We start from the raw sequence: 15,459 nt of genomic DNA on the forward strand, positions 1-15,459 counted from the left end.
TCAGAGGAGAAGATGGCTCACCCAAGGGTTGCTAACAAGGGGTTTGGAATGAAACAAAGCTGGAGCCTCACGTCTCATACCCAAACAAAGGTCACGCACTTACATATAAAAAAGTGAGACTACAAAATAAGCAAAGAAAACATGGACACTATTTTTATAGAATCATTCTGAGAACACCAGTCTCCAATGCCACAAAGGAAAAGACTGACCAACTTGATTACAAAAATATAAAAGCTTTTATGTGTCAAAAGTAACATGCAAAGAGTCAAAGGAAAAAACGTTCTGTGGGAGAGTTTAATGGGCAGCAGTTAAAGCAAAGGATTGTTATGGAATGAGGGATGAGTTGTAATGGTTAGCTGTGTTGTGGTTGTTGAGTCGCTAAGTCATGTCTGACTCTGCAACCCCATGGACTGCAGCACGCCAGGCTTTCCTGTCTTTTATTGTCTCCTGGAGTTTGCTCAAATTCATGTTCATTAATTCGGTGATGCCATCCAACCATCTCATTCTCTGTCACCTCCTTCTCCTCCTGCCCTCAATCTTTCCCAGCATCTGGATCTTTTCCCAGCTTTATATTTTCTTTAGCTTTATATTTTGGGGAAAAAAAAAATCTCTCTGGTCATATTGGAGATTGCAGAATGATGTGGAGAGGAAAGTGGTGGGGGGATCAGAGAGAAACCCATTGTGTTAGGGCAGCTAAGAGGTGATGGCCCTTGGGCTAGCCTAAGAAGTGTGGAAACCTATGTGAGGGGTTGGTGGTGCCCTGGATAATGTAGTTGTGCAGGAGAGGGAGGGTCAAAGGTAACTCTTGGTTTCTGGGCTCACATAGCTGGATGGTGGCGGTCATGCCATCTATTAATATAGCAAAGACAAGAAAAGTTGAATTTGGTGGCGGGGGGCGGGGGGGTGCTGGGATGTGATTTTTTAGACTTGAGTCTGAGATACCTTTGAGCAGGGGCAGCTTCACGGGTGCCAGACTTGTGCAATCGCATAGGGACCCATCCTTGCTTTAATGCTCTTCCATCACCATCCTGACAGAATTCCCTGGCAGTCCACTGGTTAGGACTCACGCTTTCACTGCCATGGCCAGCTTGAATTCCTGGTCTGGGAACTAAGATCCCACAAACTGTGTAGCACTCTCCCCTCCTAAATAATGACCATCTTGAAATCTTTATTTTTTTTTTCAATCAGGGGACCTGAATTTTCATTTTGCACTGGTCCGACAAATTATATAGCCAGACCTGCCTTTGAACCATCTAGGACCAGGTGCTGTTTAAGCAGTTGCCCATCTGTTGAGAACACTGAGAACTTGAAGGAGGTTTCTGGGCTGGACATATAAATGTATGGATCATCTGCATATAGGTGGAAAGGAAGCCCTGGGCAGAGACGTGGTCACTTCATGAAAAGATCTAGGATAACAAGAGGATATTTAAGGTCCAGGTTTTTAAGGTTCTCTTAGATATAATGTTTAGGTAGGAGAGGATATAAGGATAGAAGGTGATGGAGCATCAGGAGAAGGTGAGAGAATTTGGAAAGCCCAGGAAGGGAAAAGAAAGAGAGAAAAGCCTCAAAAGCTGCAGATCAGGACAAAGCAGAACTGAGTGGGTTTGGTAGCACAGAAGCCATCCGTATTCTGACTAAGTACCATTTTTGTGCAAGAGGGGCTTTGTGGAGTGAGTAGGAGAGGAGTGGAGACAATGAAACAACTGGCTCTGGAGAGGAATTCCTCCCTGACCTGGAGGAGAGAGATGAAAAGGAACATTTGTTATCTTTGTTTTTATGAGAGGCACAAACATGTTTCCAAGATATATCATTAAGTGAAAAAGCAATGCAAGAGATCAGGCAGAATAAACCTCTGTGTAAAAACAGTGGTGGAGGAAGGGGGATTATACGAGTATGCAAAGGACATTGCTGGGAGGGTACACAAGAAACCGGTAAAGATGGTTACCTGGGGGATGAGCCTAGGGACTTCACCTCTTCCTTCTATATAGGTTGAGTTTTTAATCATAATTGTATTTTTAATAACAAAAATCTATTAATTTGATCCCCTCAAGGGAAGCTTTTGGGCATTGAATATAGTACTCAAAGGCTGGTTTTTAAAATTAATATTCAATTTAATAAAGTTACAAATTCATATAGATTCAGGTTCTTCCATAAGCTTTAAAGTTTTGTTTACCAATTTTATTATTTATTTATAAGCCTAGCAAATTTTAACAATCACTTTTTAAGGGGACCTTTGAGAAACGTTTCTTCTCATTTACAAACGTGTTTAATTAAATTGCTCTAAACATTGTAAACTGCATTTATAGATTTAATATATTTGAATCTTTTAAGTACTTCAACTGTCTACCAAACCTTCTCAAATATTCAAGTAACAGCTATTAATACAATTCATTAAACTTATAAATATGGTAAAGACTATTTTCTTTTATAGGTTCCAGTACTTATTTAAACTGAGTAAGCTTTCAACTTAAAATCAGAATTCTAAATCAACTGCTCAATTGAGCATTTTACATCAGAATGGAAAAGTTCATTCAGGATTCCACAAAGGCATATTTTCTTAAACATCACAAGTTTATAGATATAACTTATTTCAAAGCACAAATATTTTAATACAAAGGGCTTGATTCCTTTCTATATTTCTGTACTTAATGCTGAATTTTCCGAATATTAAAATTCAGCTCCTCCGGGGCCTGTAGCTTCTAACTCACCACAAAATTCTTCTTCCAGGGTGTACAGCTGGACTGAATTTCCCAGCTCTCTTGAGTTTAGGGATGGTCATGTGACTGAATTCTAACCAATTTGAATGTAAGAGAAAGTCAGCTAAGGACCTTCTGAGTCTGGCCCATAAAAACCTCCCTTGTGTATCCCTGTCCATGTAGACACATTGCCCTAAGAAGTGCAAATCAGCTCATTCTTCTCATCTTTTCTGGTTCCCTTGTTAATAAGACTATGAAAACTTAAACTTATGCTCAAGATCAATTCATCTGATGGACTTCAGTCAGTCAGTTCAGTTGCTTGCTGCTGCTGCTAAGTCGCTTCAGTCGTGTCTGACTCTGTGTGACCCCATAGACGGCAGCCCACCAGGCTCCCCCATCCCTGGGATTCTCCAGGCAAGAACACTGGAGTGGGTTGCCATGACCTTCTCCAATGCATGAAAGTGAAAAGGGAAAGGGAAGTCGCTCAGTCGTGTTCGACTCTTCCTGACCCCATGGACTGCAGCCTACCAGGCTCCTGCATCCATGGGATTTTCCAGGCAAGAGGACTGGAGTGGGGTGCCATTGCCTTCTCCAGTTCAGTTGCTTAGTAGTGTCCAATTCTTTGCGACCTCATGGATTGCAGCACGCCAGGCCTCTCTGTCCATCACCAACTCCCGGAGTTTACTCAAACTCATGTCTACTGAGTCAGTGATGCCATCCAATCATCTTATCCTCTGTCGTCCCCTTCTCTTGCCTTCAATCTTTCCCAGCATCAGGGTCTTTTCTAATGAGTCAGTTCTTCACATCAGGTGACCAAAGTGTTGGAGCTTCAGCTTCAACATCAGTCCTTCCAATGAACATTCAGGACTGATTTCCTTTAGGATGGACTGGTTAAATCTCCTTGCAGTCCAAGGGACTCTCAAGAGTCTTCTCCAACACCACAGTTCAAAAGCATCAGTTCTTCGGTGCTCAGCTTTCTTTATAGTCCAATTCTCTCATCCATACATGACTACTGGAAAAACCGTAGCCTTGACTAGATGGACCTTTGTTGGCAAAGTAATGTCTCTGCTTTTTAATATGATGTCTAGGTTGGTCATAACTTTCCTTCCAAGGAGTAAGCGTCTTTTAATTTCACGGCTGTAGTCACCATCTACAGTGATTTTGGAGCCCCAAAAAATAAAGTCAGCCACTGTTTCCACTGTTTCTCCATCTATTTGCCATGACGTGATGGGACTGGATGCCATGATCTTAGTTTTCTGAATGTTGTGCTTTAAGCCAACTTTTTCACTCTCCTCTTTCAATTTCATCAAGAGGCTCTTTAGTTCTTCTTCATTTTCTGCCATAAGGGTGGTGTCATCTGCATATTGGAGGTTATTGATATTTCTCCCAGCAATCTTGATTCCAGCTTGTACTTCCTCCAGCCCAGTGTTTCTCATGATGTACTCTGCATATAAGTTAAATAAGCAGGGTGACAATATACAGCCTTGATGTACTCCTTTTCCTATTTGGAACCAGTCTGTTGTTGCACGTCCAGTTCTAACTGTTGCTTCCTGACCTGCATACAGGTTTCTCAAGAGGCAGGTCTGGTGGTCTGGTACTGCCATCTCTTGAAGAATCTTCCACAGTTTATTGTGATCCACACAGTCAAAGGCTTTGGCATAGTCAATAAAGCAGAAATAGATGTTTTTCTGGAACTCTCTTGCTTTTTTCATGATCCAGTGGATGTTGGCAATTTGATCTCTGGTTCCTCTGCCTTTTCTAAATTCAGCTAGAACATCTGGAAGTTCATGGTTCACATATTGCTGAAGCCTGGATTGGATAATTTTGAACATTACTAGCATGTGCTGCTGCTGCTAAGTCACTTCAGTCTTGTCCAACTCTGTGTGACCCCATAGATGGCAGCCCACCAGGCTTCCCCGTCCCTGGGATTCTCCAGGCAAGAACACTGGAGTGTGAGAGGAGTGCAATTGTGCAGTAGTTTGAGCATTCTTTGGCATTGCCTTTCTTAGGGATTGGAATGAAAACTGACCTTTTCCAGTCCTGTGGCCACTGCTGACTTTTCCAAATTTGCTGGCATATTGAGTGCAGCACTTTCACAGCATCATCTTTCAGGATTTGGAATAGCTCAACTGGAATTCCATCACCTTCACTAGCTTTGTTCATAGTGATGATTCCTAAGGCCCACTTGACTTCACATTCCAGGATGTCTGGCTCTAGGTGAGTAATCACACCATAGTGATTATCTGGGTAGTGAAGATCTTTTTCGTACAGTTCTTCTGTGGATTCTTGCTACCTCTTCTTAATATCTTCTGCTTCTGTTAGGTCCATACGATTTCTGTCCTTTATTGAGCCCATCTTTGCATGAAATGTTCCCTTGGTATCTCTAATTTTCTTGAAGCGATCTCTAGTCTTTCCCATTCTATTGTTTTCCTCTATTTCTTTGCACTGATCACTGAGGAAGGCTTTCTTATCTCTCCTTGCTATTTTTTGGAACTCTGCATTCAAATGGGTATATCTTTCCTTTTCTCCTTTGCTTTTCGCTTCCCTTCTTTTCATAGCTATTTGTAAGGCCTCCTCAGACAGCCATTCTTCTTTTTTGCATTTCTTTTCCTTGGGGATGGTCTTGATCCCTCCCTGTCTCCTGTACAATGTCACAAACCTCTGTCCACAGTTCATCAAGCACTCTGTCTATCAGATTTAGTCCCTTAAATCTATTTCTCACTTCCACTGTATAATTGTTAGGGATTTGATTTAGGTCATACCTGAATGGTCTAGTGGTTTTCCCTATTTTTTTCAATTTAAGTCTGAATTTGGCAATAAGGAGTTCATGATCTGAGCCACAGTAAGCTCCCAGTCTTGACTTTGATGGCTGTATAGAGCTTCTCCATCTTTGGCTGCAAAGAATATAATCAACCTGATTTCAGTGTTGGCCATCTGGTGATGTCCATGTGTAGAGTCTTCTCTTGTGTTGTTGGAAGAGGGTGTTTGCTATGACCAGTGCATTCTCTTGGCAGAACGCTATTAACCTTTGCCCTTCTTCATTCTGTACTCCAAGGCCAAATTTGCCTGTTACTCCAGATGTTTCTTGACTTCCTACTTTTGCATTCCAGTCCCCTATAATGAAAAGAACATCTTTTTTGGGTGTTCATTCTAGAAGGTCTTAGGTCTTCATGGAACTGTTCAACTTCAGCTTCTTCAGCATTACTGGTTGGGGCATAGACTTGGATTACCATGATATTGAATGGTTTGCCTTGGAAATGAACATAGATTATTCTGTCATTTTTGAGACTTCATCCAAGCACTGCATTTCAGACTCTTCTGATGACTATGATGGCTACTCCATTTCTTCTAAGGGATTCTTGTCCACAGTAGTAGATATAATGGTCATCTGAATTCATCTTTCAGTGTCCTATCTTTTTGCCTTTTCATACTTTTCATGGGGTTCTCAAGGCAAGAATCCTGAAGCGGTTTGCCATTCCCTTCTCCAGTGGACCACTTTTTGTCAGCACTCTCCACCATGACCCAGCCATCTTGGGTGGCCCTACATGGCATGGCTCATAGGTTCATTGAGTTAGACAAGGCTGTGGTCCATGTGATTAGATTGGTTAGTTTTCAGTGACTGATGGACCTAGACATTATCAAACTAAGTGAACAGCAAGGCATATATATACGGTATCACTTATACGTGGAATCTAAAATATGGCACAAATGATAATTATAATATATAGTAGAACTGTATGTTACTTTGTTTTGTATTTTCCAAGTCTGCTGTAAATGTTTTATCACACTTTCATAATTTGAAAGAGGTAAACAACAAAATATGACACATATGAGCTATCTATGATACAGAGACAGACTCACAGACGTAGAGAACAGACTTGTGTTTGCTGGGGGTTGGGGGTGGGGGATGGATTGGGAGTTTGGGGTTAGTACATGCAAACTAGTATATATAGAATGGTTAGACGACAAGGTCCTACTGGGTAGCACAGGAAATTATTCAATATCCTGTGATAAGTCATATGGAAAATAATACAGAAAAAGAGAATGTAAGGGCTTCCCTGTGGTATAGCGGTTAAGAATCTCCCTTGCAATGCAGGGGACAAGGGTTGGATCCCTGAGGAGAAGATCTCACATGCCTCAGAGCAACTAAGCCCAGGTGACACAGCTGCTGAGCCTGAGCGCTGGAGCCCAGGAACGGCAACTGGTGAGCCCAGATGCAGCAGCTAATGAAGCCTGGACACCCTAGAGCCTGTGCACCACCGGGAGAGGGGCAACTGCAGTGAGAAGCCTGCACGCCGCAGTTGGAGAGTAGCCCCCATACTCTGCAACTAGAGAAAGCCCGCGTGCAGCAGTGAAGACCAGGTCAGCCAAATAAACACCTTTAGAAAGAGAGAGAGAATGTGCATATGCATGTATCTTTTGTATATATGTAACACATATATATACGATCACTTTGCTGTACAGCAGACATTAACACAGCATTGTAAATCAGTGAAATCAAACGCATTTTCCTCAGAGACCCTGACTTCCCATTTTTAAATTCTGAAAGGTAAAGTAAGACAGCCCATACTAGCCCGTTTTGGATGATCTCTCTTGGTTCCAGTGACTTTCATCTTGCACTTTACACCTTTCTGAACTATTCTTTTATATAAATTTTAAGTATGAGCATGAATTACTTCTATACAGGAAAAACTATGTAACTTTAAAATATATCGCCATCTGAATGCTGATGCAGCAGCACTCACTGAGTTGTGTCTGAAGACGATACAGCTAACTTTCATCACTTCAGGAAACCCATCATTGCATTTGATCTCGATGTCTCCCATCCCTCCCCATCTCCCTCATCCTTCCTGTCCCACTTCTACAACTGATGCTCTACAATCCTAATTTTCCCTTATTTTCAGCATTTCCTGAAACACATTTTTTCCATCTCACATGCGTATGCCAGCTTGAACTCAGGCCCTGTCCTCTATGATTGCATCTTCCTCTTGGTGTCCCCCCCAGAGAATGACCCCTCTAGTCACTCTGCTATGCAAGCCAGGTTTGACACTGCCTTCTTTCTTCTGACCCACACCTCATCTGTCACTACTTCCTGTTCATTTTTGACTCGTGAATATCTCTTAACCTTTCCTACTTGTCTCCATCTCCATTCGAACCACCTCCGTCACAGCTGCCATTCTTGTCTGGACCGCTGCAAGGGCCATCTCACTGGTCGCCCACACCTGTCCTGCAAACCCCACGGCTTGTCCTCCAAAACACAGTTCACAAAACTCAAGGCTCATCACTCTGGCCATCCCTTCTGAGACCCTTCAGTGGTTAAATGCGAACTTTAAGGTAAAAAAATCCAAAATTCATAATGTGACTTCCCTGAAATTCATGAGACCTGCCTGATTCTCCTGCTGCTTTCTCCTATTCCTCGTGCCCCAGACTTTGGTCTTTTTTCAATGGCAGGTATAGGCCATCTCTCTCCCTCTTGGGACCTTGCACATGTTCTAGAATATTCTCTCACTGTGCATTCATAGCCGTTGACTAGAAAATTCCTATCATTTCTCAGATTCCAATTCAGAAAACCTTCCCGACCCTCCGAGTCCAGGCAAAATTCAGAGCAGTAGCTCCATTTCTAACCATACATGTATTAGTGTGCTGGTTTGATCAACCTGTCTCTCCAGGTCACTGTAAAGCCCTTCAAGGTCAAAGCTACATATTCCTTGTTATTTCATTGTTCCCAGAACCTAGCACAGTGCTAGGTATACAGCAGGTGCTCAAAAAATAGCTATTGAATAGCAAATGCTATGGAAGCTAATGTTCTTCATGTCCCCCAGCGTCCCTAGATGGAGAAATTTCTTTGACAAATAAAAGCTTGAAGAAGCCCTGCTACTTCCAAGGAACTAATATAGAGAAGGAAGCAACGGAAGGAGGAGGCAGAGAGGAAGAGAAACACGTCTGGGTTGGTTCATGGACTCAAACCAACGCATTGCTTTTCAGAGGTGTGCTGGCTTGGGTGTATAACATGAGTCAGCGTTATGCGTTCGCGCATCCCCTCCCTCTTGAGCCTCCCTCCCACCCCGCCCCCAGGGTCATCACAGAGCGCCACGCTGAGCTCCCTGCGCTTCCCCGCAGTTTCCCACCTGCTACTGTATATAATCATACCCCTCTTTTATAGTTGAAGGAGGGAGGGAGAGAGGCTCAGAGAGGTAAGCTACCCCGTTAGCAGTGGCCCGGCTGGGCTCTGAAGTCTGTCCCCGCAGCACACCAGCCCGCCGCCCCGGGCCTGGCAGGAGGCCGGAGCAGGAAGGCGGGCGGCCTGGCCCTGCGCCGCCGGGTGGGGGCGCCCCGGCCTCCTCCGGCTCCTCCACCCGCGGCTTCTCTCTGCACCCCTGCTTCCCGTCCAGATACCGCTTCCCCAGAACCCACTCGTTTATCACCTTTTGATGAGCTCCGCCAGGCAGGCCATGTCAGGAAATTTCTTGGTGTTCGCTTTAATAAAACTTAATTATTAAGACAGCCTCACAAGTCATAATACATTTAGTGGCTCATTTTTCACTCTGTGTTGGAGGCTTCCTGGCAGCCAGGTGGGAGGAGAGGAGGCTGTGGGGCGGGAAGTTTCAGCGCCTGTCCAGGCCCCCAGGGGAGCTGGGGTGTGGTGGGAATGGGTTCCTGACCCTTTGTCCACCCGCTCGACTTTGACTCTTCACACCCGGGGGCGGGGGTGAATGAGCAGCAAACGTGGGGTCAGGAAGACCTAGACGAAGCGCTGCCTCTGCTTCGGACTGCCAGGCAGACGTCCAGGAAGGCATTCAGTCCCTCTGGGCTTCAGCCTTCTCACCTGCAAAATGGGAGTGGTTTCATCCCAAACCTGAGAGAGTCGCTGTGAGAGGGAGAGGCGAGCTCACAGAAGGGGAGGCCCCCAGCAGGCTGATGGGGACAGAACCCCAGTGGGGAAGCTGGCTATGGTGGTGTCTGCCCCGCTGGCCTGTGAGTCAGCCCACTCGGGTAAGGAACGGGGTGGAATTGTAGGTCCCCATAGTCACAGTGACAACTGACATCTATTCAGTGCTTTGTACATTCCAAAGCCTTTATGGGTGCAAGTTCACTGAATTTTCACCACAGATGCTCCTAGTATAATAAAGCTGGTACTGCTTTTATCCCCATTTTACAGATGAGAAAACAGGAATAAGGAAGCAAAAGCACCGAGTCCAAAGTTACTAAGTTAGTTAATGGTGGAGCCAGATTGAAATTCTGGCTGACTCTAGAGTTCAGCTTCCTATAGATAAGGTCAGTGTCCTGGGGGAAACAGGGAGAGACCAGGTACTTTGAATAATCAGAGTGACCTCACCCAGAAGCCAAGGGAAACACGGAGATCCAGCTGAGCACGGAGGTCCCTGGCGACACGGTGTGGCGGGTGGGGCACACCTGTGGCGCTTTCAAGTGAGATGCATCGCGCTCCTGTCAGTCATCCACAAAGCCCACGGTGGCCACACGGTCCTGGCACCTTTGTTGATTATCTGTCTCCCGCCCCACAGCAGGGGGTAAGCAACAAGATACAGTCGTGCTGGTTTGGCTGACACAGGGCTTCTTGCTGTTCAGTCTCTCAGTCGTGTCCGACTCTTTGTGACCCCCAGGGACTGCAACACGCCAGGCTTCCTGTTCTTCACTATTTCCTGGAGTTTACTCAAACTCATGTCCATTGAGTCAGTGATGATATCCAACCATCTTATCCTCTGTCATCCTCTTCTTCTCCTGCTTTCAGTCTTTCCCAGCATCAGGGTCTTTTCCAATGAGCTGGCTCTTTGCATCAGGTGGCCAAAGTATTGGAACTTCAGCTTCGGCATCAGTCCTTCCAATAAATATTTGGAGTTGATTTCCTTTAGGATTGACTGGTTTGATCTTGCAGTCCAAGGGACTCTCAAGACACAAGGCTAGGATAAAGCATATTAACTTTAAAAAATAATTATAGTGCATGGGACCGGAAGGAGGGAAGTCAGCTTCCATTCATGCAACACTTACTAAGTACCCCATCCTGCTGCATGCTTTACGTACATCATTTCTGATTCTCACAAGACTCCTCTGGGCTCAGTGTTATCATTTCTATTTTGCTGATGAAGAGACTGGGGCTCAGAGAGCACAAGTGACCTGCCCAAAGCCACACAGCCAGTTAACGGCAGTACTGGGAGATGAACCAGCTCTGACCACCTCAAAGCCTTTTTCCTCCACTGCTCTGCTTCCCTCTGTATCAAATCCCTTTCCAGACACTCACCCCAGCCTCACACTGACACCTGCTGGGTGCCAGCCACCAGCCTGAGTGCTTTCTGTACACGCTGGTCTGCTTCCTTCTGTCTGGGAAGAGGAGAGTCTCTGTCGGGGTGATCTTCCCAGACTCCCATCTGAGACCTAGAGAGGCGGCCTCCCACACGCTGTCCCAGGAACAAGCTGGCAGCTTTTCTTAGGTCTTTCTAAGTTAAGAGTCCTCATGGCTGGTAAGACAAGGAAATAGGGGAGATAAAAATAACAAAACAAAAGGAGAAAGTTACAAAGTTCCAAGAAGTCTCAGAATATCTTTCTGTTCTGGATGCTTCTCCTCACACAACTGGCGCAAGGGCCCCTTTGCAAAAGTTCTTATCCACAGAGTTTCAAGGGCCCTGAAAGAATGCCAGCGCGCACACTTGATAATTTACCCTACTTCCACTTCCTCCCTCCCTTTCCCGATGCTCCCTTGCTAAGGGATCCAGATTCGTTCACCCCCTAGGAAAGCTGACCCTCCACTCAGCTCAGGATCAAAACCTGAATGGTTCAATAGCCCTCAGCTTCAATGATAAGTTTAGGGGTTGCATGTGGCCCATGCTTTCTGGGGTCAAGGGGATGATTTCATGATTATCAGGCTGGTTTTGGTTTAAACTTGCTTTTAATTTGCAGTTCCAAGTTTTCAGATGATCATATTTCTGATTAATTACGCTAACAGATCACACTAGACCCACCCTCCAAGTCCCCGTGAGAATGAACAGATTCTGTTTCTCTAAGCTCTGATTTAGTTGTCTTCGTGTAATCTTACAGGCAGACTGCTTTTTTGGTTTCAATCTGGGTTTTTAACTCCGGTTTCATGGCTAGTTAGTTAAAGGCATACTGTTGATAAACAATGAATAGAAAAGATTCTCGCTTAGCTTTAAAAAATAGACATGCTGTGATTTGACCTTTCATCCATGGCTTCTCAGTTATTCTTTTGGGATAGTGGTGTGACTCATTGAAATGGTTACCAGCCTGAAATTTTGCCTGTAGAGGAAATTTTGGTAAATAAAATAGCCTGTTTCTGCTGACTTCTGCCTTCAGAAATCTATTCTCAGGGAAAACCATTGTTATCCCACAAATTAACACATCCCTCCCTGCTATACAACAAAGAGTCTCAAGTTCCTCAGATTTAGGAAAAATGACAATATTCTTATCACGTCCTAGCAGTAATGCTTGACATAAATTATGAAGCTCAGAGACAGTTTTGAATTGCAAAGTATTTTATCATAAATGGCATCCCCTTGGGTTCAGAAATGAAGGTATTTTCTGTATGTTACTAGGACCTGTAAATACACTCAGGGATTTCATGCCTACCGGAAAGCAAACATTTCTTTTCGTAGGTCTAAGGTATACCCACCTTTGAAAACTCTTTGTTTCATGGACTGGCTCTTAACTGTTTACCTAGTAGCCTGGTTTAGTACCGTTAGTGGCTATTGGTCTCTGTTCATTCATCCAACAGATGTGCTTTCAGCGCGGCCATGCGCAGCCCCTGCAGGCACTGGAGAGAGAGTGACGAATCCAACACAGGTTCCTCCCTCAGCGCTCACATCTTCAGAGAACTGTGAATTAATATTTGCAATAGAGTGTTGACCTAAAACAAACAGACTGTCAGGTATTTCTCCAGCAAAGATGGGTTTATTCAGGATCAGCAGAGAATTGTAATTTGGGGTCTGCAACCATGGTGAGCCAAGGGCAAGTTCCCACCTGTCAAGAGAAGGAGAGTACTTTTATAGAAGGGGGAAGGGAAGTTGGGAGGGTTATAAAAACCGAAAGTCTGTAGCTTTTCATTGGCTGAATCCCTGTCAAAAAAGAGGAGCCTTTCTTTCTCTCCTTGTAGTCAGCTATCACCACAGGGCATGAGAGCTTCCGGTATCTCAATTAATTAACTGAAATTTCTGTTTATTAATTTTTACAAGAGTTATCTCCGAAACTCCAATAGACGTGCATCCATGGAGGACAAGAAAATGTCAGCTTGTGGTGGGGAGGTGGCAGAGAGAGCTTCAGAAGAGAAGGGTCACTGAGGCGGATCTTGGATCTTCATGCCTCCAGGAAGCTTGGAGTAGCAGGTTGAATCCAAGATGCCCAACCAAGGTCTGATGGGCCAGGTTAGCTCGGGGTCTTATTCAAGCATACTTTATGGTAATCATATTTGTTTGATACTCTCTATACTTTTTTCTTAGTTTTTAGATAATTGGTCATAAAGTTTGGCAGCATGATGGCCAGAAAGATATCACAGATATAGGCAGAGAATATGAGATCCTTTAATCTGATTCCTTCAATGGACAAGGAAATCAGCCCCAGTCACGGGGGGAGGAGAAATTTCCCTGGCCATCAAGTCCCATGAGAGTCCCTGCTGCTAATGACAGTCTCAATGACGGTGTGGGTCCCTCCAACCTTTGGGATGCTCCCTTGTACATTCTCTTGAGAGTGTCTTACCTCCTGGGCACTCACAATGACTCCAGAAACTCCAATTCCAGCCCCTGTCTCAGGGTTTACTGCAAGATCTTGCAACTCCAAGTTCAATTTTCCATGTTCAGTTTCCCAGGGGAACCATCTCCCCATCAAGCCCAGTTTTCTGTCATCAGAACAATCACCTGCATGTCTAAGTTTCCATGTGAGAATTTTGGCATCTTGGGTTCCTTTTAAAAAGAATACACTGTGAGCGCTAAAGTGAAAAAGAAGAGGTTCTTGCAAGGTGTTCGCTTTCAAGATAACCATTCAGTGGGACTTTCAAGGTGAATAAAATGACATAACTGAACACTTTCTGCAAATGAAATGGTAATATGGATCTGAGTTCCATGCGTGACTTTTGAGGCAATTAATGAAAAAGAAATGAAAACAAGGAGTAGGCAGATTTTTCAGGGCATTTGCCCTCAAATGTTTAATCCTCTTTTCTTTGGATTTTGAAATGGAGATTGCAAGTAACCTGTCAAGGAGGCATCAAATCAGAGGATTCCAAAAATGTGTGGTGTTGTCATACAGGAGGCAGGACTTCCGAGGGGACTTTTAGTTGCTAAGAGAACTGGGGGCTTGTTGACTGCAGGCATTTTGAAGAGGTTACTAGCTGGAGGCACTCAGAAAGAAATGGCCTATTGCTCCCTATAAGATAAAATACTGCTTCTTTGGGTTAAACTTAACAATAATAATAACAGCAGTTGTTGTTATTGTTCAGCTGCTAAATCATGTTGGACTCTTTACAACCCAATGGGCTATAGCCCACCAGGATCCTCTGCCCATGGGATTTCCCAGGCAAGACTACTGGCATACTTGCCATTTTCTTCTCCAGAGGATCTTCCCAACCCAGGAATCGAACCCACATCTCCTGGATTTGCAGGCGGATTCTTTACCCCTTAGCCACCAGGGAAGCCAATAATAGCAGAGTGCTGGGAAAAAAAAGAAGTGAGTTTCAGGTTTTGAGAGTGGGGTACTGGCAGAGAGCACTGGAGGCAGCTGGGTGAGAGGTTAGCACCCTTGCCTCAAAGACCTCTTTCATCTTCCACGTAAGACTTGAAAAAGCTCCATTTGATCAATTCTTGTCGGACTTGAAAATTTCTCCATTTCTAAAAATCCCCGTATGAAAACGCAAGCACAGTGCAGCATGTGCTGTGTTGTGGTTAGTCACTCAGTCGTACCCTACTCTTTGGGACCCCACGGACTGCAGCCCAGGCAAGAATACTGAAGTGGGTTGCCATGCCCTCCTCCAGGGGATCTTCCCAACCCAGGGATCAAACCCAGGTCTCAGCATTGCAGGTGGATTCTTTACCATCTGAGCCAGCAAGGAAGCCCAAGAATACTGGAGTGGGTAACCTGTCTCTTCTCCAGGGGATCTTCCCGGCCCAAGAATCGAACTGGGGTCTCCTGCATTACAGGCAGATTCTTTACCAGCTGAGCTACCAGGGAAGCCCATAGTACAGCATACTCCAAAGCAAAAACAATTGTCAGTCTCTTCTGTTCCTGGTATGGTTACATAAGGGTAATGTCTTGTTTTTTGGCTCCTTTAATGCCTGTGGGACATTTGTTACCAGGAGGAACACACACACCTCCTTGTTCTTTGTTTAATATTTAACCCTATGAACCTACTAAATAATTTTTCTCTTGATGTTCAAACACTATTTACATAATTGGTAAATCAAAACTTATTAAAAATTAAACCAATTACAATTTCTCTTACTTATAAACATCAGTTACAAAATTATTTAACCACACTCTCCAAAACTTTTAATTAAAACTGTAAGTTTAATGTTCAGACTCTCCTAAAAGCTTCAAACACCTAAAAAGTCAGCTAAGATGCACAGAAAACATCAAAGTGACTGAAAAATACATGCTTACATTACCCTGAAACGAATTACAAAAGTATACAGACCATATTTCGTATATATCATATTTTTCATTCGTTTTATACTTTCCAGAGTTACATTCTTAGAATTAATATGATAGATTCCTAGGACTCGGTTTTTAAAAAATCCAATTTCTTCTAGGA

At 44.1% G+C, this 15,459-nt stretch overlaps 1 protein-coding gene and 1 long non-coding RNA gene across 3 annotated transcripts in view; one reads left to right on the forward strand and one right to left on the reverse strand.

Annotated features, from left to right (window-relative positions):
- The window catches only part of KCNIP1 (potassium voltage-gated channel interacting protein 1), a 405,417-nt gene that overhangs the window by 107,126 nt on the left and 282,832 nt on the right, over positions 1-15,459 (forward strand). The window lies entirely within an intron of this gene.
- On the reverse strand, positions 8,792-15,459 carry LOC139177974 (uncharacterized). The gene is made up of 4 exons (XR_011562382.1): positions 13,416-15,459; positions 12,337-12,683; positions 10,954-11,170; positions 8,792-10,615 (listed from the first exon to the last, which is right to left on the reverse strand). It is a non-coding gene; the product is annotated as an uncharacterized lncRNA (long non-coding RNA).

This window comes from Bos indicus, chromosome 20, assembly GCF_029378745.1.
Source record: "Bos indicus isolate NIAB-ARS_2022 breed Sahiwal x Tharparkar chromosome 20, NIAB-ARS_B.indTharparkar_mat_pri_1.0, whole genome shotgun sequence".
Taxonomy (NCBI): domain Eukaryota; kingdom Metazoa; phylum Chordata; class Mammalia; order Artiodactyla; family Bovidae; genus Bos; species Bos indicus.